The sequence below is a fragment of the Dipodomys merriami genome, unplaced genomic scaffold (assembly GCF_024711535.1).
Source record: "Dipodomys merriami isolate MVZ:Mamm:240054 unplaced genomic scaffold, mDipMer1.0.p SCAF_614, whole genome shotgun sequence".
NCBI lineage: Eukaryota > Metazoa > Chordata > Mammalia > Rodentia > Heteromyidae > Dipodomys > Dipodomys merriami.
Window position 1 is genome coordinate 179,422 of NW_027206196.1, and position 25,924 is coordinate 205,345.

The 25,924-nt window shown below is 34.3% G+C and overlaps 1 long non-coding RNA gene across 1 annotated transcript in view; it reads left to right on the forward strand.

The window, feature by feature from the left end:
- Window positions 1–24,041, forward strand: part of LOC138814826 (uncharacterized) — a 53,395-nt gene extending 29,354 nt beyond the window's left edge. The window contains exon 4 of the long non-coding RNA XR_011368101.1: window positions 23,797–24,041. This is a non-coding gene — a long non-coding RNA (uncharacterized lncRNA). The remainder of the gene's footprint in view (window positions 1–23,796) is intronic.
- The last annotated feature ends 1,883 nt before the right edge of the window (window positions 24,042–25,924 follow it).

Genomic DNA, 25,924 nt, shown 5'->3' on the forward strand with positions numbered 1-25,924 from the left:
AAATGTAAGGAGTTCCACTTTATGCAATTATTGTGAGGATTAAATTATATACCATAGGTAAAGTACTTGGAAAAACAATCAATTAGCATTTGACACATTCTACCTTTTATTTTATCATGTTGTGAATTCTAACATTTTTACTGTGATTTAATATGTGCAATGTAATGTATTGATATTCATTGCATTGATCACTTTTCTGTCACTATGAGGAAAATACCTACAAAGAAAACTTCTGAGGAAGAAAATATTATATTGACTCATGGTTTAAGAGAACAGGGTTTAAGATCAAATGTCTCCATTGTTTTTAATTATATTTTTATTATCTTAACTAGGTATACACGGGAATTTCCATTCAATAAATGAGTTTTTAAGTTTGGATCTTTATATAACTTTTCCCTACCCTTCCGAACCTCACCCCACTTTAATATTTTCTATTTTCATATTATTTGCATTGAATATAATGTCTTCACTCTTACTCCATAACTCTCTTTATTCCTTCCCTTTGTCTTCCCCTCACATCTTCCAGGTGATAGTTTCCTGGTATTCATTTTGTTGGATTAAATTCAATTTTATAAGATACTACTACACCTTTTAAATACTGCTCTGAAAAATGAAAGCTTTGGTTAATACTGTTGTTTAACTTGCATAAAATTCTGGCTTCCAAATATGCGACAGAACATGGGTCCTTTGTGTGTCTGATTCTGACTTCGTTTACTTAGCATATTTTTAGATCTATCCATTTCTTTGCAAATAATGTAACAGTCCTCATAATGGATGCATGCAATCCAATTGTGTATATATGACACACTTTCTCCAACCATCCCTCCGCCAAATGGCATCTTGGCTGTTTCCATAACTTGGCTGTGGTGAATAGAGCAGTAATGAACAAGGTTGTGAAAGTGATTTTACAGTAACCTTTTCTAAGAATTCATCAATATTTTTCTGTGAGCAATCCTCTAGCCAGTTTTTCAGAATAAGCACATCCTTCCTTTCATCTCCATCACAACGTATTGCAAGTCCTCAAAAACACACTATCCCATACATGTCTCAATAAGCTAAAACCACACTATGCCCATATTTTTTCAATATATTTTTAATACATAAATTTAGTGAGAACCTTCTATGTACTTTCGTAATGTGCGAATGAGAGACATAACAAGAGTAAAAGTAAGAAATATTCATTTTAATTAGCTATTATCATATTTAAAATCTTTTTCAGCTCTAACTCATAGCCTCACTTACTATTATTTTAATCTTTATTTGATTACTTCATCTATCCCCTAAATTATAATAGGTGAGTTAAATACATACAAAAAGTGTGGTTTGATTTTGACACTCATGTGTGAGGATGCACAATATGGGCAAATAGATGGATTAGAATTAATAGAAATTATCCATTTTGTTAGAGATGGTTTTTCCAAACTGATTCATATTTCATTCAACAAAAAGAAACGTGTAACAATTCCCTTTGTTTTGCTCCTTATTAACTTTTGTTTCCATTTTATTTTATAATGGATGATTTCATATATGTACTGTAGATACAAAAATATGTTAAACTATTTCTATCCATATGTATTGATATATATACATAAATACATATATTACACAGGTTACAACGATAATTTTTAACTTCTGTAACTATACAATTTACTAAATTATTAAAAACATCGACGGCTCATGCCTAGACTCCTGGTTACTCGGGAGGCTGAGATCTGATGAACATGGTTTAAACCCATCCTGGGCATGAAAGTCCATTAACCTCTTATCTCCAAACAACCAACAGAAAATAAGAACTGGAACTGTGGTTTAAAGTAATAGAGTGGTAGCCTTGAGAGAAAAAGCTCAGGGACATAACCCGGCTCTTAGTTCAAGAACTACAATCTACACAAAAATTCTATTTAATTTACACCTGTGTAAGTAGAGTATTTCCATAACCCAAATGCATATCCATGCTCATTTGCAAGGTAACTCTGTTTTGTGTGAAGAACCACTAAACATTATCACTAAAGTAGCATTGGAAAGTGGGTTCATTCTATCTCTCTAATGGATTTTTCTCCACTCAAATACTCAAGTGTTACAATTATTCCAATTATTAAAATCATAGCTTTTTTCTTTAATATCCCTAATATTACAGTATCTTGTGCCCACTAAATGGGTGTTCTTACCACTTTGTCATGTGTCCTGCCCTAAATTATCCTGATAATTTTTTCAGATAGAAACTGGCTTCCTACATGTGTATGATCTTGGTCTCAGTCCACTTCATGTTATTCTTCCTGGAATTTAGAATAACAAGTGCATGGTGTTATGTACAGATTTTTCTGTCTAGTCTGGGCCTTAGCCAATGTTCTCACAACAGTGCACTCCCATGTAGTCAGGATTTTCATAAGCTTGTCATAGATGATTTTTAAAAAATCTTTGCATTTCCTGCAGGTTCTTGAGTACTGAATTAATTTGTGTTTTCTTGTCTTGTTTTGTTTCATTTGAATGTATGTGTTGAGTTGTTCCTAACTTTACTTTTTGTTTCTTTCCCTGATGTTCTTACCTAACGTGCTGAGAAACGAATTCTTCTTTCTCAAGATAGTCAGGGTGAACGTTATTTATTCCAAAGCAATTTCAGTAACATTTAAACACCTTCATATCTATGAATGGTATAAAAATGCTAAGCGCTGAGAAGGGTGTTTTTACTTTCACGGTAGTCTTTGCCATACACAGATCATGAAATATATGAAGATAATATAACTACGGATGCATGCCAGGAGGAGAAAAACCTATTATTAATTTTTTGACAGAGGCTTCCCTTCTAGTGAAAGAAATATATTATTTGATGCAGGATTTCTCAAAATCATATTGCTAGGAAGAACCTAAACAATCATCTAATACTATAGACTTGAGAGTGATGAAGACTTCCTGAATAATTTACTTTTGGGTCAATTAAAAGCAAGCTTCCAAAAAGAAAGTAGATTTTAGAGAAACATGATGAATTTTATGTAAATAGGTCCTTAGCTGATTTTGTTAATTTGTGAACTAATACAGGGTAATAAAGTACAGCAAGGTAAAAAAGAACTTCACATTGAAATGCTCATTTGTGTGTGTGTGTGTGTGTGTGTGTGTGTGTGTGTGTGTGTGTGTGTGTGTTCATGCGCATGGGAGTATGCAAACACACATGTGCATGTGCTCATGCATGCATTCATCATTCTTGAGGCTTGATAGTGCCTGGGAACTATTCCTCAGCTTCTGTGCCCAAGGATAGTGGTCTACCCCTTCAACCACTTCTGTTTCTTTTGTTTGTTTGTTTAGATAATCACTTGTATTTTCATGCTTGGACTGGCTTTGAACAGTGGTCATGAGATTTCAGACTTCCGTGTAGCTAGTTAAGTGTATTCAGCCTCTGAGTAGCTAGTTAAAATTCTGCCTGTCCTCTATGCTTCACTGCTCTTTTATTCATTTCCTGAGGTAATCACAAGCCTAAGTCATATATATGTCTAATTGCTTTAAAAATGCTGTTACTGCTTGGCACCATGGGCTCCTATCTGTACTCTTAACTACTTAGGAGGCTTGAGAACAGAACCCAGGCCAAAAGTTTAGTGGAATTCCTTCTCAATCTATAGCTGGGTGAATTGGAACATTTCCACCATCCTTCACTATCTAATTACTACGATGGAAAGGACTGTGGATCCAGGCCAATCAAGGTAGCAGGCTGGACAAGTTGATGTTCATCTCGGATGCCATTGATGATGGGAAGGCTAAAAGCACAGATCAGGTCCAAGTTCTTGTGGCAAGGAAACCCCTATACTAAAATGAGCCACTGATATGATGCCAGCCTAGCAAGAAAAATATACCCCAAGTTGAAATACCCACAATTTCCCACAACCAAAATAAATATATACATGAACATTCAAAAAACTGTTCTTTGCTCTAATATCAGCTTTATCTGACTATCATATGATGTGACAGAATAGTTTCTTCATTAAACTTATGATAATTTAAAAAGACCTAAAATATTCTTTCTCCCTTATTAAGTGCAAATGAATGGCAAATTCCCTCATTTCTTACATATTGGACTACCACTATAAATTAATCTTATGTTTATTATTAATAGTAATATATTCTGATTTATTACTTTACTTTGTAACAATTTTTAAACTTTTGGCTTTTCTGCTGAAGTTGAAGTAATTAAATAATATCATCAAATATATTCCTTGGGTATTTATGGCAGTTTTTTACAAAGTTTTTAACCAATGGCTTCTACGAATTCTTAATTGGTATATCATTTGGGTTATTTTTAATTTCAATTTAATTTTATTTTAATGGTAATGTACACAGAGGTTACAGTTACCTAAATAAGGTAAAGTATTGAGTACATTTAATAGGGAAGGAACATTGTAATGCCTTCCATTGAATTTTGTATACTCAAAACAAGAAATACTGATGCTTTTTTTGTTGCTATTGATCCATGGGTACTTCTGCTTTCTTTGTTAATGCATTTTTATTATAAAATCGATATACAGAGGGTTTACACTTAATTGAGTCAACTAAAGAGCACACTTCATTTTATTTTCTAAATTTCAAATTTTGGGCTTAAATGATTTCGTTTCTTTAGGGTAATTCATTTTTTTCAGAGTTGTAGGATTAGTTAATTTATATTTGCATGATTTTTACACATGTAAATTATTCAGACACATGTATTTTTCTTTTATAATATTTAACATGACTATTTAAACAATTTTTTCTTAATTTTTATATGGTTAATGATTTTAAATAAATTTATTTTCTTATAGTTATAAACATATTTGTCCAGGTAACAAATCCTTACTGTATTTTCAAGAAGCACATACTTTATTAAGAAATGCTTCATTACTTGGCCACTTTTTGGAAATAGTTTTACTTGAATTAAAAAAAAAAGTTTGAGCTCGGCATTGTGATTTGTGGCATCCATTTTCTAGCTATGGTGGGTAGTGTAAATAGGGTTTGTAATTCGAGAGATACTGAGAAACTCTGACCTTATTATAAAACTATTCAGAATGAAATGAATAGATATATAGCCCTCGCTACTGTTATATAGGGCACCTCGCTATCATATTCTAAATCTTGAGTTAAAACACCAGTAACATCAATCTTTTGTCAAAATAAAAGGACATTTGTTTCAAAATGCTTATTTTTTAAACTTATTTGCAAATATTCTCATGTCTTCTATTAATTTTCAATTTACTTAATCTATTAAAATCCAAGTATATTATGACTATTTTATTTCTACTAAACTTTTAAATAGTATGAGTAATATTATGATTTCATATATTAACATACTTTTAGTATTTGTGATAATTTCCTCTGTTTAATATGATAATATGAATATTCCAAATGTGTGTATGTGTGTGTTTATGTGGTTTTTGTGTGTGTTTGCTTTGTGTGTACTTTGTAATGTTTGGGAGATCACACCATTGCTTCACACATGCTAGGCCAATGTTTTACCATTGAGCTATACTGCCTAGTTATAATCCAAATAGTGTTGCAAATCATGACATTGAAAATTTCATTCCTAGTATGTTTTTTCAAAATTATATATGATACAATGTGATCCTTATTCTATCCATGCTAGCAATTTTTATTGTTATATAGAATATTCCCACTACCTTTCCACTTCCAAAGTCTTGTGTTTGTTATTGATAAATGTTTTACTTTGCTTCTTTTCTCTCTTCATTCTTTTTCCCTTTAGAGTTTAGCTAATTTTTCTCTTATTTCTTTGCGAATTAATTATCATATTCCTATTAAATTTCCTTACATTGTAACAGGTATATACAATGCTTTATTTTCTATTTTCTTTTTTCCCATTTTCACTGACTTTTGGTCCAAACTATTAGATGGATTAAAAAGAAACTTGACTCAGGACACTTTACTTTTCTCCTTTTCTTCTCTGAAGTCTTTCTGTTTTTTGAAACACCATAGCAATGACATATAGCTCCTATGTGTTCCATCATTATTTCCCCTCTCACTCTCCTCTGTTGTACAGCTCAAGTTGTTATCATTCAGTTTGATGATGCTACAGCATTATCTAAGTCTTAACTCATTCCTAAATTAATTTTAGTTGTTTCCAGTATTCACTAAAGACATTTCTCTATGTATAATATCTGGGGTCTTGTGTTTTTACAAGGTACAAAATATGAGTGACTATCAAACATCTAGATATCTCTGTAGAATATTGGTCCACCTGCTCAATAAACTCGTATGTAAATTCAAGGAATACAGGTCAGTCAGAACAATCTTGTAAAATTGTGTAGCTTCAGCCTTCATACTAACTTTGAATCGTATTACCATGTTTAGTAGTGAAGACTAAATAGTTCTACTATAAGAGCAGATACATAGAAGAATGTAACAGAGTTGTCAAAAATAAATTCTTAGTTTTATGATCAATAGATTTTGAAAACTATCCTATGACTTTATGAAAAAAAATAAAATCTTAAATGGGTGTATTGACACTATTGTCTCTCGAGATTTAAAGAATGATCTTAGACTACTACCTCAATCCTTTTTTGTTTTGTTTTGTTTTTTTGACATTCATGGGGCTTGAACTCTGGGCTTAAGCGCTGTCTGTGTTCTTCTGCTCAATGTGAGTGCCCTACGGCTTGAGTTACAACACCAGATCTGGTTTTCTAGAGGTTTATAGGATATAAGAGTATCATGGACGTTCCTTCCCGGCCTGGCAGGGTTACAGATATGAGCCTACTTCCATCCTTATACAAAAATTTAATATAAAAAATGATTATCAAACTAAATGTGAGATGTGAAAACCTATAATGCATAAATGTAAAAGGTTTCTAAAATTTTGACATGGAATGCATTAGTGGCTAATGAAAAGCAAAAATAATCTGGATTATATCAAGTGATAGCTTTTCATAATTCAAAGGACACTATAACCAAAGTGAAAACGTATCCAAGAGATACAGGAAACATATTTGTTAATGCTACAATGTTAATGCTACAATATTACTGAATCTTAAGTATTTTTATATCTTCTAATTCTATATAAATTTTTCCCGAATAGGGTATTTCTTTAAAGAACATATGTAAATTGATAGTCAATAGGAGGAGCAAATGAAATAAGTTCCTCTTTAGTATCTAAGAATAAATCAAAAGAAAACTCACTAGTATGACCATAAAATAAAAAGATTACACAAAATATAGTAGTGCAATTATGGAGAAATTGATATACTCCACATAGCAAATCAATTTGTACAATACTACAATCATTATATCAAGCAAGTTTTCAAAAGGTCAAAGAAAATTTACAGGATATATTTATTACACTTCTATGTATATATTAAAGAGAAGTAAAAAACTTGTTTGGACAGGGAATATAGCTCATTGACAGTACACTTGAATAATATGTGTTAGAACCTGGAAATAATCCCCAAAAACAAATTTGAAAAGACACACTATAGAGGATGTATGCTGGACAAATTCCTGTAAGTGAATTTTATATCTATTTTAATGTCTGTTCTAAAATTTATGGCATTTCTATTTGAAGAAATGCAAGTTTGTGAAAATTAGGCTTGGAAAACCTATTATTGTACAATTTACTTCCAAAGCACTACAATGTATACAATAAAAGGAGATTATATATTGCATGTGAACTTCATGTCAGCAAAAAGGAAAACTATTGTTAAAAATACTTCACACAAATTGCAGAATACCTAAAAAGATGTTTTCATTGTTGGCTAAAAAGTCTTTGTAAACTACAGCGTTTAAAACAACGATGTGATTTCTGTGTTTTTTGAGTTTTTTGGTCGTTTTTTTTGAGTTTATACAGAGATAACTCAATCAAAAAGTGTATATGATAACTGTAATATCTAGGAATTATGCATCACTTATAAGTAATTGATAACCTTTTCTGGAAGAAACTTTTAGCAAATGACAAATGACCCAAATCTATGCATCTGCATTCTAAGAAAGTCATATGTTACTTCTTCAATCCAATTGTATTCTCTACTTTGCTAGGAAAAAAATTATTATCAAGGTAAGAACCAATAGCAATGAAAAGAATAAAAATACATAATCATCTTGACTTATTTGTGAAAATAACAAATGAAATAAAACAATTTCACTTAAGCAACTCCAATATTAGTACATATAAAGATGTTCCTGAATACCAATATCCATTGAATTTTTGGAATTTTAATTTCGACCAACATATAAAAACTAGAACAAGAAAACAAATATAGTCTTAGAGCAAATCAGCCTTCGACTAATTTTTTTAATTGTTTTGTAATTACTAAAGTATTGATACACTGGGAAGGGATGTGAAGGGTAAACAAAGGAGGAGGCTGCAGTGCTTGATAAGAAATGTACTTATCTTGCCCATGTAATTGGAAACCGTGTGTACAGTATGTTCACAATAAAAAATAAAATTTTTTAAAAAAAGTGAGGAAAAGGAAAAAAAGAAAAAGAAAAGAAAAAAAAGAATTGATACCATTAAGAAAATGATTTTTTCCTATGGAAATCAATTTAAAATGTTTATTACTTATTATAACTCAAATAGCAAACAAGAGTATTTTTATACAATCATTACAAATATCATTTTAATACTATAATAAAATAGAATAAAAGACCAGTCCCAATATATTATCATTATTCTTAATTCCTAATCATTACCTAAATACCTTAAACTGAATAGTCATGTCTTTAACATAAACATAAATATTCTATAGGTTTTACTTAACATTTTCCAGGGGAATGTATTCATGTTTCTAAGGAATGTTCACAGCAGTTAAAAGGTGCTTTTTTGAAATTAATGTGAGGCACAGAGGTAACTCCTGTTTTTAGTGGTTAAATGGAGATAAGAATTGAACAAGTATTTTTTTTTGCGGGATGGAGGGGTCCAGTCGTGGGGCCTGAACTCTGGCCTGGGCGCTGTCCCTCAGCTCTTCAGCTCAAGGCCAGAGCTCGATCACTTGAGCCACATCGCCACTTCCAGCTTTTTTCTTTTTGCTTATGCCGTGCTGAGGAATATAATCCATGGCCTCATGCATGCAAGGCAAGCGCTCTACCACTAAGCCACCTTCCCAGTCCCCTAAAAAGTACTTTCCTGTCTGGGCTAGTTTCAAACACAATTCTAAGATCTCATTACCCAGAATCGCTCAAATTATAGGCGTGAGTCACTTGGTTTGATGTATTTTTTTTAATTTAATTATGTTTTAAGATTTTTGTTTCACTATAATGTACATCGTTCCACACATAAATTCAAATATATGTATTTATTTCTGATGACAAATATTCTCTAAAATGTATGTCTTTCTACATATTATATGTATATATATATATATATGTATATATATATTGCTGAAGACAGACTTCCTCTAAAGCTTTTATGCTACTATTTTTTGACCTTTTTCATTTCAAAGATATACAGTCTATTCTTCCAAAAGTTTCCTAGAATACAATAACTAATATTTCAATAGAATGTATAATCTATTACTTTCAAGGGAATTTTAGAGATACACATGATATTGCAGTAACATTTACAGTATATTACTTGAAATAATTCTGTTGCCACTCTTAAATATTTGTGTGTAGTGGTGGGGAGAGAAGAAACTAATTCATACTGGTTAGGAATTTGCAATAATTCCAAAATCTATTCCATAATTTGTTATAAGCACATAGTCAATCTACCTGTTAAGGTTTAGTTTTTTTGTTTCTTTATTTGTGCAGATTTTTAATATGGATGCATGCACAGTGGCAACATTAAAAATATTAATCCAGATTTTGTGGATGATTTATATTTCTCTTGGGTAAACTAATGAGCTCCAAGAAAATGTCCATAAGGTGCCTTTCAATTCTAATATCACTGTTTGTCTTAAAATGCTTTAAATTCTACACACTTTAATGTGGACACAGGGTCATATTGTGGAACTTTTCTCCGCAGAGAGTGAGCACTACCCTATTGCTTAACATGGACAATGTACCTTCATACATAGACTGGGCATGTGCAAAGAAGAAGTGGTAGTTGAAAAATTTTCTTAGCAGTTTTTACAGATGAAATGTAAATAGAGCAACTACGAACTCAAAAGGAATGTGCAAAGAAGACAAGGGCACAAAGTAGAATGTGCCAAGAAATGCTGAAGTATATTTTCAAATAATGTGCTCAGGTGTGAGGGTGTGTTCAAAGTACAGATTCAGACAATGTACTTGGATATCTTGGGGGGGGGGGACTGCTTTAACCTATTCTGGGATAAATGTACAAGTACAAGCCGCTAACTCTGACTCTAATCAGACACAATATCATCAACTAGGGATAAATTCCAACTGCAAAGTAAGAAAAAAAAGGCTTATCACAGTTGGTGTTCAGGTTGAAGCAATGGCAATCACATAACTTTTCTTACAAATCTTCCATTGTTTTGGAGCATTAAAGTAGGAAAAAGCCAAGTAATTATTTTGCATGTACCTAAATTAAATGAGATGTATTCTATTGGTCTCTCTTTAACTTGAAAGTTATAGATTATGTCTTTTTATACTCTATCTTTGGACAATGATCTGCTGTCAGTTGTTTTCTTCTCGTCCCCTTCTTTTGCCCTTCCACTTACATAATTGTTATTTAAAGAGACATACTTAAGCTTGCATTTCTAAATTCTTCAAAATTATCTGAACTACTTTATACTTCTGGCAGCCTCCTATATCTTTCTCAAGGGACATATTTTTGACACTACCATATTTATCTTCTGATATTGGATATCTTCCTGCCTAATTAAGTGCAAGATATACATGAGACTCATCCAGATTTCTCAAAACTCCTACCACCATAAAATCCTATCTTACTTAGAAATCATGCTTTTAGAATGTCTGGGGAAGTGGCATCTCTCATTTTTGAATGACCCTAAGTGATAATTACATGCCGTCATGTTTTAAACCAATATGCGACTCAGTAGATGAACTAAGTGACAAAATGTGGTTTATGTATGCACGGTGGAATTCTTTTTTTTTTTAATATTATTTTATTTTATTTCAGAACATACTGTACAGAGGGGCTACAATTACATGGGCAGGATAATGCATACATTTCTTACCAAGCATTGCAGCCTCCTCCTTTGTTTACCCTTCACCTCCCTTCCCAGCCTCCCCCCTCCCCCCACCCAATTATACCCCCCTCCCCCCCCGACATTGTAAAGCTGGTTTTGACATGACATTTTGTACTTCTCATTGTTGCAACAGGTCCACCTGAATCCTTAAACGACTTGTTTGGCCCCATCTCCTCCACATGTTATACTGACATCAAATATAGTGAAAGCGGGGGTTACACTGTGGGGGAGGGACATACAAAGCAACAAAGAAATAATCTTATAAATGCGTTAGAAACATATGCATGAAAGAAACGAGAACATTAAAATACATATTTAAGGGTTCATTTTCCTAACATCACATTATCTGACCTTTTCCGCTTGACTCATACCTATACTAGATATTGCAAATAAGGGAAACCATGGGACCTATGCTTCTTTGGGCCTGGCTTACTTCACTTAATATAATTTTTTCCAAGCCTTTCCATTTCCTAACAAATGGGGAAATGTCATTCTTTCTGATGGAGGCATAGAATTCCATTGTGTATATATACCACATTTTCTTGATCCATTCATCTACTGAGGGGCATCTGGGTTGGTTCCATATCTTAGCTATGGTAAATAATGCTGCAATAAACATAGTTGTGCTGGTAGCTTTAGTGTGGTCTTGTTTGTAAACATTTGGGTAAATGCCCAAAAGTGGGATTGCTGGATCATAGGGGAGATCTATGTGAAGTCTTTTGAGGAACCTCCATACTGCTTTCCAAAGTGGTTGAACAAGTTTACATTCCCACCAACAATGGAATTCTATACTTCAAATTCATACGGAAATGGAAAGACTTGGAAAAATCCTACAAAGTAAAATAAACAAGACACAAAGAAATAGATTCCGTTGTTTCCTCATTTGTAATAAGTAGGAAATGTCTAGGATAGTGCTAGCAGTTGAGCAGAATTGCTCAATAACTATGTATGTATGACCATATAAGATGATGATGAGCAAAATGGACTCCTGGATATGGGAACAGAATTTTCTGTTTGTGGTTGTTGTTTTTAATGTACTATGTGATTCCTTTTTTCTTTTGTGTTTTCCCTTTGGTTTATCCCTGTTATATTTGATTTCAATATCCTGTGTATTGTATATACATTTATCTTAATTTAGCAAGGGAAGAGGAACAATGAAATGGCAAGACAAAGAACAAAGGGCAAACCAATGCAATAGCAATACTCACAAAACAACATGTTGGAAATTTACATTAAACTTATGTGGTGTATTGGGGTAAAGGAAAAGTGTGAGAAAAATGAGGGAGGGGTAAAAAAAGTAGCACATATTATGTATTCACTACCTTATAATTACTGCAACCCCTTCTATATATCACCTTGACAATAAAATTAAATTAAAATTGAGCTGTATAAAATATAATTTCACTGTATTGGTATAGTAATTTTATTCTAAGTGTATTACCTTTTAAAGAAATGAACATTTTGGCTGCTAATTTGATTTAATTATCCCTTTATGAGAAGGTCATCAACTTGAATATTATCAAACAATACAATATTTTTAGAATATACTTGTCATTATTTTGGAAAAAAATTGTTTTAGTATTGTCTCATACTAAAACAGAAAAAGTTCAATTCTATGGAAACACTTAACTTTTCAAACTTAATAATTGTTAGGAGGACAGAATATATGTGTTCTTCAACATTCCTATTATTACTAGCTATTCATATTCAAATTCTGAACATGCCACACTAGAGACATTCAAAACAGTACCTGTTTGCATTTTATTTAATTCTGTAATAAGTGCAGTTTTCAATGAGGCGTTACATATTTAAATTCAACAGAAAAAATAACCACAGTCTGGTAGAAGTTAAAACGATGAAGTATCTATATTAATTCCTCTAGAGTAAACATTTGTTTATCAAGTAAGCCATTATTTAGATAACCATCAATCCCAAGATTTTATGCCATAAAGTCATCCTAGCTCAACAATTTCCAACTTGTAATGTGCACGTTAAAATTCCTTAAATTCACAACATGACTAGCATATAAGTATTGTGAAAAATACTACACTACTGCTAATGTGATGCCCTTCGTACACTAAACACTACACTAAACTTTGCTGCATCATTTTCCACCCAGTGTTACCCTTGAGATCAGAACACTTGCAAATATTATTTATAATTACATATTTTATCTATCATAGATAATCAGGAGATCTGAATGTCTGAATATTAAGATCTGAAGATTCTGGTTCAAATCCCACCCAGGAAGGACGGTTCCTTAGATGCTTACCTCCAATAAACTGGTCACGAAAAGCCTGACACAAGTGGCACTGAGGTTCAAGTGGTAGAGCAGTAGCCTTGAGCAAAAACAGTCTCAGGAACAGTGCCCAGGCCTAGAAGTTAAGCCCTAGGACAAACCAAATAACAAAAACAAAATAAAAACAAACCCTAACCGTAGCATTTTTCTCATTGTATACAGAGGTACATAATTAAGGAAATTTCTTCCTGTGTTATGTATTGGTAGAAAAAAAAAAAAGATGTCACGCAATTACTCTCTTCATACCATGTTACACCAAAGTCTCAAAAAGTTGCTCTTTTGGTAAATTTATAAATTAATAGTATCAATTTGTTGACAACTTTATCTAGATTATTCACATTATCATGTTACTTATGAACTGTTGAAATTAACTGTTAACTAACTACTAATTATACCTTACTTGAAATAATATTTTAGGCAAATAGAATGCCATAATAATTTGTGAATTTGTAAATTAAATCTCTACTTAAAAACAATTTTATACGATCCTATAGAATATTAAATTACAAACAAAAATATTTATTTTAAATCTAAATTCTTATTTAGCCAGGTCTACAAAGTCCTACATTAAATGAACTTTCCTATTTCTCTAGGCTTAAGCTTTTGTAATCCAACATTTCTTTAGAATCTAACAGAATGATGGTTGCTTTTTCAAATTCTTGGTTGGGAATCATGAGCTCTTTTGCATCTAGTAATATTCTGTAATGAAGGCGACATTTAAACACAACTGTAATATTCTGTAATGAAGGCGGCATTTAAACACAACTGAGGATTATATGAGTTGCGTTTCAATAGGAAATTTGACTTCTCAAAATATATTGACAAAATTAGCCCAAATTTCCAACTGTGTATTCCTTTCTGGCTTATTTTTTATTCCTCTTTTGTTTGTTTTATTGAGACAAATTATACTACCTAGTCCACTGAAAGTATCACTACGTCATTCCACTCTCTAATCACCTGTCTTATTCTGAGTGCTAGAATTCCTGGCTTGTATCACATTGTCCTACAATAGTTTTCTTTTTTTATTTAATCTAGATACAGACTAGCAATTCTGAATTTCTCCAATAATATTTTCCGTTAGACTGATGGCTCAGATTGTTCATGTACTATTTTCAAAGATGTTCTAACATTTGAAACAGGATATGAACCTTTTCAGATGCTGTGAAGGGGTCTCTGATTCATTCCTCCCCGGATCTGATCCCTATATTAATGATGAGTTGACTTTCTTACTATCTTTGTTCTCACCTATGTAATATTCTCAAGCTTTTTGGGGAAATTTCACTTGAGGACTTTCTAATATTAAAAATTATCACTTGATTTTATTCTTACTAAGGATATATTTTCTAACTTTTCTACATAATCTGACAGTTGTTCCATATGTGTGTTAGAACATATAAGTGCCTCTGTGTGTATGTGCGTGTTTGTATGTATATATGTATGCAAAAACCTCAAGCTCTTCTTCAGCACTCTTGCTCATAACTAGTATTCCATCACTTGAGACATTCTTCTAATGCATCTTTTGGCCGGTTAATTATAGTGTCTCAAAGACTGTTTTGCCCAAGCTGGATGCAAACTGAACTTCCCAGACTCCTTTACATTCTTAAGTTTTATTTCTCCATGGGTATCAACTTTTGAACTACAACCATTTTTGTGAGTGTAAAATCTAATCTGTTTCACAGATTTGTATCTCGAGTTCATATAAAGACAGATGACTATACACATTACTTATGCTGAGTATACACTGTTAGAAATGTGATCCTAAGCAGGTTTCAAGTGGTTCACACTGGTAATCCTAGCTAATTAGGAGGCTGAGATCTGAGGATTGCAGTTCAAATCCAGTATGAGTAGAAAAGTTTCTGAGGCATTTATCTCTAATTAACCAACAGAAACCTGGAAGTGGTGTGGGGCTCAAAGGTAGAGAAAAAGTTTTGAGCTGAACAATAGAGGGACAGGGCCCAGGCCTAGATTTCAGGCCCCACTACCATCAAAAAAAAAAAAAAAGAAAGAAAAGAAAAAAAAAAAAGAAATGTGATCTTAGCCACTAGTTCATTGCTAGTATAATTCCTGTGCACTCGACATGGCCTTTTTTCCAGTTAAGTCCATGGTCTTATATATGAATTGCTTGGAACCAGAATTATTCTTCCATTCTACTTTTTACAAATTTGAATGATTAGCTATAATGATTTAGAGCTATTAGAAGAAAGAGAGTGGTCTCATCCTTCATGTTCCACTTAGTAGTAATGCTTTCTCTATGTCACTCCCATAGATCTGCATACTGGCCATGGCTTTATTATTTCAAAATTGTCTTATTTGCAGAGTCTTCTATAGTGTATAGAACCATTTTACTTAAATACAGAATTTCTCTTCTCCTATTCCTATTGTTTCTCCTTCTGTTACCTTATGTACACTTGGGTAATACTACACAACACAAACACTGAAAAAATTTTTCTGAGAACCTTCTTCCCACTTAAAATAGGTCTTTTTTTAAAATTTAATTTAATTTTATTTGAGAAGATACTGTACAGAGGAGTTACAATTACATGGGGAGGATAATGCGTACATTTCTTACCAAGCATTGCAGCCTCCTATTTTGTTTACTCTTCACATCCCTTCCCAGCCTCCCCCCTCCCCCCAATCCCAATCCTTCTCCTTCCCCAACTTCCACCTCGCCCCCCGCACCGACGTTGTCAAGCTCGTTTTGGACATGACAACTTGTACTTCTCATTGTTGCAACAGGTCCACCTGTATCCTTAAACAACTGGTTTTTCCCCATCTCCTCCACAAGTTATACTGACATCAAATGTAGTGAAAGCAGGGGATATACTGTGGGGGAGGGACATACAAAGCAACAAAGAGATAATCTTATAAATGCGTTAGAAACACATGCATGAAAGAAAAAAACATTAAAATACACATCTAAGGGTTCATTTTCCTGACATCACATTATCTGACCTTTTCCGCTTGACTCATACATATACTAGATATTACAAATAAGGGAAACCATGGGACCTATGTTTCTTTGGGCCTGGCTTACTTCACTTAATATAATTTTTTCCAAGTTTTTCCATTTCCTAACAAATGGGGCAATATCATTCTTTCTGATGGAGGCATAGAATTCCATTGTGTATATATACCACATTTTCTTGATCCATTCATCTATTGAGGGGCATCTGGATTGGTTCCATATCTTAGCTATGGTAAATAATGCTGCAATAAACATAGTTGTGCTGGTAGCTTTAGTGTGGTCTTGTTTGTAAACATTTGGGTAAATGCCCAAAAGTGGGATTGCTGGGTCATAAGGGAATTCCATGTGAAGTCTTTTGAGGAACCTCCATACTGCTTTCCAAAGTGGTTGAACAAGTTTACATTCAAACCAAGAATGAAGTAAGGTTCCATTCTGTCCACATCCCCTCCAGCATCTGTTGTTGTTAGAGTTCTTGATTTTTGCCGTTCTAACGGGAGTGAAGTGATATCTCAATGTTGTTTTGATTTGCATTTCTTTTATGGCTGGGGATGTTGAACATTTCTTCATGTGTCTATTGGCCATCCTTCTTTCTTCTTCAGAGAAGTTTCTCTTTAAGTCTTTCACCCACTTATTTATTGGGCAGTTGTTTCTTTGCGGATTTGTTGTTGGGGGGTTTAATTTTTTGAGTTCCAAGTATATTTTAGATATGAGACCCTTGTCCGTTGTATGGCTAATAAATATCTTCTCCCAATCCGTGGGCTTTCTATTGATCTTGCTAGCTATGTCATTTGCCCTGCAGAAGCTCTGCAACTTTATGCAATTCCATTTGTCCAACCTTTCTTTGATTTGTTGTGTTTCCGGGTCTCTATTCAGAAAATTTCCACCTGAGCCAAGGAGACCTAGGGTTTCTATCACCCTCACCTAGGAGAAAATAAAAATAAGAGCATTGTAGTATAAGAAACAAATTATATTAAAAGATGCCAATATAAACTATCATGAACAACACACACCTAGTATTTGTTTCTCATACCTGTAACACTAACTATAGCAAGGATTATATATGTGAGCCCGAGGCACCAAGCAGTTCATCATTTCAAAAATGTCTATTTGAAGACAGGTGCCAGTGTCTCATGCCTATAATCCCAGCTACTCATGAGGCTTAGATCTGAGTATCACAGTTCAAAGCCAGTCCCCATAAGACTCTTATCTCCAATTTGCAACTCAAAAACCAGAAGTGGCCTGTGGCTCAATTTGAGCACAGAGGCACAGGGAAAGTGCCCAGGCCCTGAGTTCACCCCACAACTGACTCAAAAAATAAATAAACTTTTTAATGGCTGAATTTCTTGTGAATTAAAATGACAGGTGTGTTATACAATTCTATAGACTACAACAGATTTCGTTATATTTGCAGTTAGAAAAAGCAACAGCACCTAACTAAAGGATTTTTTTTTCATAAACTGGGGCAGACTGGTCTTTAATTAGAGGAAATTGCTGGACTCATATATAGTTTTTTTTGGTTGGTTTTTGTTTTAATTTTAGAACAGGATGAGAAACATTATTTCTGCCAATGGTCATTTGGATATGTTTAACATCATTCACAGGCCATGTAGAATTAACAGTAAAGACAAGACACAGTCAACTGGCAATAAACCTACTCGTTTTTATGCCATGTTCCAAGGGAATTGTTTAGCTTATATGTCCCTATGGCCTATAGTTTCAATTCTTGTTTTAATCAAAATACAAGTATGTTCTACCAATTCAGATTTTAGCCAGGCAATATGTAGTATTAGTGCTAAGAGTCGAGGAAAATTGTAACACAACCAGGGAAGCATAAAACCAACACTTTAGTAGCTGGACACTGAAGACTCAGGCCTATAATCCTAGCTACTCAGGAGGCTGATGATCACAGTTCAAAGACAGCAGGAGTGAGAAAATTTGTGACTCTTCTCTTCAATTAACAACCAAAAAGCCATAAAGGAAGCTGGGGCTCCAGAGGTAGAGTAGCCTTGATTAAAAAACCCAGGGGCAGCACACAATCATGATTTCAAGCTGAAGGTCAGGTACACAAATAAAAAAAAAACATCAACAACAACAAAAAAAGAAACTGGGAGAAAGCTAAGGAAAGGTTGCCATTGTCTATAAGAAAAATATACACATGACATGAATTGTGGAATGGTAAACTCACTGTACACACCTTAGTAACAAGTACATTTAAAAAATAATCTGAGAAAACCCAAAGCCATGGGCCTTATGATGTGCATCTGCTTTCCAGAATTTCAAAGTTCCATCATCTGAGCTGGTACCTCACGGGTTGAAGCCCAGGAAGATTAGTAAATATGAGGGCAGAGATCTTTTCAGAATGTCCCACCAAATCTTTGCTTATGTTAGGCAAAAAACGAAACAAAGCAAGGAAAATAGACTTTAAGGTTAATTAGGCTGCTATTAAAGATTCAGATGTTGGTATACTTTGTGGAAGGGAAGGGAAAAATGGTTTAAATAGGGATGCAGGTGGAGCCATTCCAACACTGAGATGTACAACATTTTATGTCAAAAAATGAACTTTACAAATTTGGCGGGGGAGGTGGGGGATGGGAAGGGATAGGAAGGGGAAACAAAGGAGGAGGCAACAATGCTTCATAAGAAATGTACTCATTACCTTGCTCATGTAATTGTAACTTCTCTGTATGGTATTTTCACAATTAAAAAAATTTAAAAAAAAGATTCCAGGCAAAATTATACTGTTACATGATAAGTTAGTACATATGTTTTGTAGATACTGAACACACATGTGTCAGAAAAAATATCCATGGATTCAAAACTGGAAACACTGAAGTGTCAAATCCCACATAAATCCAAAGACATTAATTGTTGGAGATTTTAACACACCACTCTCCCCACTAGATAGATCAACTCGGCCAAAACTCAACAGAGAAACCACAGATCTAAACAGCTGCATAGATCAACTAGATTTAACAGACATTTCCCGAATATTTCACACAGCAGCATCAGAATAAACGTTCTTCTCAGCAGTACATGGAATATTTTCTAAAATAGACAACATTTTAGGCCACAAAGCAAACTTGTCCAAATTCAGAAACATTGAAGTTATACCTTGCATTCTCTCTGACCACAAGGGAATAAATTTTGAACTCAACACCAAAAGCCACCAAAGAAAGTCCGGTATCATATGGAGGGGGAACAACACACTGCTGAATCACGAGTGGGTCATGGAAGAGATTAGAAAGGAAATTGAAATGTTCATGCTATTCAACAAAAATGAGCACACAAATTACCAGCTACTCTGAGACACAGCAACGGCAGTACTCAGAGACAAGTTTATAGCTCTGAGCTCCTACATCAACAAATTGGAGAGATCTGAAACCAACAATTTAATGACACATCTAAACCTCCTTGAAAAAGAGCAGCAAGTTAAACTCCAATCCAGTAGACGGAAAGAAATAATTAAAATTAAATCAGAATTAAATGAATTAGAATAAAAAAACTATAGAAAGAATCAACAAAACAAAGAGTTGGTTTTTCGAAAATATTAACAAAATTGACAGACCCTTAGAAATCTTATCAGAAAAAGAAGAGAATACACCCAAATTAATAAACTCAGAGATGAGAATGGAAACATCACCACGGAAACAACCAAGATTCTGAACATTATAAGGGAATATTTCTCAAAACTTTATGCTAATAAGTTTGACAACTTGACAGAAATGGACCATTTCCTAGCAAATATTGACATGACAGAACAAAACCAAGATGAGTTAAACCAGCTTAACAGGCCAATATCAAGCATTGAAATAGAAACAGAAAATAAGAGACCTCCCAGCTAAGAAAAGTCCAGGACCAGATGGTTTTCAAGCGGGATTTTACAAGGACTTCAAAGCAGAGCTCACACCAATACTCCTCCAACTCTTCAATGAAATTGAAAGAGAAAGTTCACTACCGAACACACTCTATGAAGCCATCATAACCCTCATCCCAAAACCAGGCAGGGACTCATCAAAGTAAGAGAAGTATGGACCCATTTCTTTGATGAACATTGATGCAAAACTTTTCAACAAAATTTTGGCCAATCGACTTCAACAATTCATACAAAAAATCATACACCACGATGAAACAGGATTCATTTCAGAGATGCAAAGACGGTTCAATATACGCAAATCGATTAATATTATACATCACATCAACAGGAGCAAGGATAAGAACCACATGGTTATCACAATAGATGCAGAAAAAGCATTCGACAAGACCCAACACCCCTTTATGATGAAGGTTTTGGAAAAATTAGGAATCCATGGGACATTCCTCAATACAATAAAGGCTGTATATGACAAACCTACAGCCAGCATTATACTTAATGGTGAAAAACTAAAGCCATTTCCTCTTAACTCAGGAACAAGACAAGGATGTCCACTCTCTCCACTTCTCTTCAATCTAGTAACAGAATGCCTTGCTACAGCAATAAGACAAGATGCAAACATAAAGGGGTTCCAAATAAGGAAAGAAGAAATAAAACTCTCCCTCTTTGCAGATGACATGATCTTGTATTTAAAGAATCCCATAGACTGCACTCCCAAATTTCTCAAACTGATTCAAAAATTTGGCAAAGTAGCAGGGTATAGAATTAACCCTCAAAAATCAATGTCTTTTCTCTATGCAAACAATGAGAAAAGTGTGGCTGAAATTAGGAAACTAACTCCATTTGTAATAGCCCCTCAAAAAATAAAATACCTAGGAATTAACTTAACCAAAGAATTGAAGGACCTCTATGATGAAAACTTTAAAATCTGAAAAAGGAAATCCAAACAGAACTTAGAAAATGGCAAAACATCCCATGCTCCTGGATTGGAAAGATTAACATCACGAAAATGGCATGACTTCCCAAGGTTATCTACAAATTCAATGCAATACCTATCAAAATTCCACCCTCATTCTTCAAAGAAATAGAAGAGGCAATCCAAAAATTCTCATGGAACAATAAAAGACCCCGAATAGCAAAAATGCTCCTCAATGGAAAGAACACTGCTGGAGGAATATCAATACCAAATTTCAAACTCTACTATAAAGCCATAATAATCAAAACCACTTGGTACTGGCACAAGAACAGACCTCAGGACCAATGGAATATAAATGAAAACCCAGAAATGAACCTACATGCATATAGCCAACTAATCTTTGATAAGGGAGCTAACATAATAGAATGGAAGAAAGACACCCTCTTCAGAAAATGGTGCTGGCAAAATTGATTAACTACTTGTAGAAAACTAAAACTAGATCCTTATATATCACCCTGCACCCGAATCAACTCCAAATGGATTAAAGACCTCGAAGTCAAAGCAGACACTCTGAAAACATGACAGGATGGAATAGGAGAAACCCTAGGTCTCCTTGATTCAGGCCGAAATTTTCTTAATTTAGACCCAGAAACCCAACAAATCAAAGAAAGGTTAGACAAATGGGATTGCATGAAGTTGCAGAGCTTTTGCATGGCAAAAGTCATAGCTAGTAAGATCAATAGAAAGCCCACAGATTGGAATAAGATCTTCACTAGCCATACAACGGACAAGGGTCTCATATTTAAAATATACTTGGAACTCAAAAAATTAAATCCCTCAACAACAAATCCTCAAAGAAACAACTGCCCAATAAATAAGTAGGCTAATGACTTGAAGAGAAACTTCTCTGAAGAAGAAAGAAGGATGGCCAATAGACACATGAAGAAATGCTCAGCATCCCTAGCCATAAAAAATGCAAATCAAAATAGCATTGAGATACCACCTCACCCTAGCTAGAATGGCTGTAATCAAAAACTCTAACAACAACAGATGCTGGAGGGGATGTGGACAGAATGGAACCTTACTTCACTGTTGGAGGGAGTGTAAACTTGTTCAACCACTTTGGAAAGCAGTATAGAGGTTCCTCAAAAGACTTCACATAAATCTCCCCTATGACCCAGCAATCACACTTTTGGGCATTTACCCAAATGTTTACAAACAAGACCACACTAAAGCTACCAGCACAACTATGTTTATTGCAGCATTATTTACCATAGCTAAGATATGGAAGCAACCCAGATGCCCCTTAGTAGATGAATTGATCAAGAAAATGTGGTATATATACACAATGGAATTCTATGCCTCCATCAGAAAGAATGACATTTCCCCATTTGTTAGGAAATGGAAAAACTTGGAAAAAATTATATTAAGTGAAGTAAGCCAAGCCCAAAGAAACAAACGTCCCATGGTTTCCATAATTTGCAATATCTAGTATAGGTATGAGTCAAGCAGGAAAGGTCAGATAATGTAATGTTAGGAAAATGAACCCTTAGATAAGTATTTAAATGTTTTTTTTCTTTCATGCATTTGATTCTAACTCATTTACAAATTATTTCTTTGTAGCTTTGTATGTCCCTCCCCCACAATACAACCCCTGATTTCACTATGTTTGATGTCGGTATAATTTGTGGAGGAGATGGGGACAAATATGTTGGTTAAGGATACAGGTGGACCCGATGCAACTATGAGAAGTACAAGTTGTCATGTCAAAAACGAACTTTATAACTTTGGTGTGTGGGGGGCGGGTTTGGGTGGGGGGGCGTGCAGAGGCTGGGAAGCGATGTGAAGGTTCAACAAAGGAGGAGGCAGCAATGCTTGATAAGAGATGTACTCATTATCTTGCCCACGTAATTGTAACCCCTCTGTAGAATATGTTTACAAAAAATTAAAATTAAAATTAAAGAAAAAAGAAACACTGAAGTGTAAGGTATATTAATTAGGTAAGTTTCATTAGGTAGCCATCGAAATGAACACCACATGGTATTCAGTCAGGTAAAGTAGTTTATTTACCTAACTGCTGCCCATGCCATACATGGCAGAGCGGCATGTAAAAAAAGGTGGAGCAACCTAACCTAGTGTCAGGACATATCTAGGCCAAGGATTGGATGAGAAGTGTTACCAGAGGCTGACCAGGTTGTGACTTAGCAGGAGGGGGAGGTGGCTATCTCCAGGTGTGTCAGATACCTAGTTAACACATAAAGGGTGGAAACAGCCAAGAAATGGGGGGGGGGGTGTCTGCATAGGGTCTGCACGCTGGGGCAGACCTAATACCAAATACAGGTAGTTCCTCTGGCATGTGACTTCTGACTCCATTCTCTATCACTTTCTTTCTTTCTTTCTTTCTTTCTTTCTTTCTTTCTTTCTTTCTTTCTTTCTTTCTTTCTTCCTTCCTTCCTTCCTTCCTTCCTTTCTTCCTTCCTTCCTTTCTTTTCTTTCTCCTTCCCTCCCTCCCTCTCTCTATCTCTCCTCTCTTTCAATCAACCTCCCACTCTCCTCTACCTCAGTATTCTCAACTCTCAAATAATGAACACTTGCTGAGTTGAACTCACAGGCTGGGAAGAACAGCTCAATTGGCAAATGTGAAATTTAATTTAATATTTCCTCACACCTCTACCACAGGTCACTGGAATCAAATTGTGAACACTTAGCAGCATGGCATTTCAAGCCTTTTGGAAGAGGAAAGCAAGCAAATACATTGCATTCTGTGAGGTCCACCCAGGGAAGATGAGGCAGAGTCCTTCCTCCTCTTGGCTAAATCCCAGCCCAGTTTCTGGATCAGGAGAGGTGACTGCCTCCAAGTGAACCAGGGATCTATATGACACAGGTACTGAGCAGCAACTTAGCCTCTTGTGGTGCTGAGATGAATGGCATGATTCAACATGATCCACTGTTTTGTTGAGATTGATACTTCCTAAATTTTTGGTATATATATATATATATATATATATATATATATATATATATATATATATATGTATATATATATATTTATATATATATTTATATATATATATTTATATACTAAGTGACATGTAAATAAAATAAAATGAATAAATTACAATGAATAAATTTAACGAACTGATACCATTTGCAAATAATTATTGTACCTTAATAAATTAATGTCTTAAAGTATCCAATGCTATATCACACTTACATGGATGTTGATCTTCTTCAGCGTTTTAATTTAATTTATTTATTTTATTTATTTTTTTTTTTGGGTCCAGTCGTTGAGTCTGATCTCTGGGCATGGTCGCTGTCCCTCAGCTCTTCAGCTCAAGGCTAGCACTCTACCACTTGAGCCACAGTACCAATTCCGGCTTTTTTTCCTGCTTATGTTGTGCTGAGGAATCAAACCGATGGCCTCATGCATGCAAGGCAAGCGCTCTACCACTGAACCACCTTCCCAGCCCCTTCAGCTTTTTTATGATATTGTTTTTTTTTTCTTTGTTGTTCAGATGAAAAAGCCTGCAAATAAATATACTTGTCTGACGTTCCTTTCTTTAGAAAATGAAAGGCAGTTTCATAATCTGGCTCTTTATGTGTCATCAAAATAATTTTTTTATAATTTCAAGTATATATTGTCTTAGACTTAGATCTCACTCATTTTCTTCTAAAAATACCTATGGGAAGGAGAAAATGAAGGATCATTCTGTTACTTTGGGAGCTTCTGTTCTTAAACACTGCAATAAATATTATGAATATCAACCTCTGAAACTATTCAGAAAGATGACTTGAAAGTTAACTTTCTACACACGCATGCTAGTCCCTCATCTAAATCACAGAACTTAAAATAAATAACATTTTAGCTGGGAGCCAGTGACTCATGCCTGTAATCCCAGATACTCAGGAACTGAGATCTGAGGATGGTAGTTCAAATCTAGCCCTAGCAGGAAATCTGTGACACTCTTACCTCCAATTAACCACCAGAAAACCAGAAGCGTCACTGTGGCTCAAGTAGTACAGTACTAGCCTTGATCTAAAGAGCTTAGGGACAGCACCCAGGCCTGGAGTTCAAGCCCCATGACCAAGAAAAATAAAAAAGGATAAAAAAGGGGGAAAGCAATTTTAACGCTATTATGCACATATGCACAAAAATTGTCTAGAAATAAAATTATAACAGCCCCAGGACTGGCAAAAAAAGAGATTAAAGTGAAATTGCCTTCAATCATTCATTTAGTCAATCTATACACAGGGCAGGCTCTTGGAATTCACATCACTAACTAAAGGGGTAGAATTTGAGAGGATCACAGTTCAGAACCAGTGTGCAAGGAAAGTAATAAGATTTTAATATCATCCTAAAGTCTTGCATGTTGGAATTCATTTGTGTTCCCAGCTGCTTTGAAGAAAGAACTGTGGAACTTAACCTTTGTTCAGCCATCAGCAAAATTGATAACCTATGAGCAAAGTAACTAAATTGATAAAGGATTGTTTTAATGGTAGAATACTTGTTGAGCAAACAAAATATCTAAATTCATACTCATTTCCTAAAAGAGGAAAGAAAAGTGAAGAAAGAAAGAGAAAAGAAAGAGAAAGAAAAGATAATAGAGATGGAGGAGGAGAGAAGGGAAGGAAGGAAGGAAGGAAGAAAGAAAGAAAGGGAAGAAGAAAGAAAAGGAGAAAGAGAGGTATAAATAAACATCTCAGCATGTGTCAGATGTTAATAATAACCGTAAAACATTTTAGCTATAAATGCCATCATTTAATTCTCTGGACAGAGACATTTTGTATCAAGCCCTGTTGTACGGAC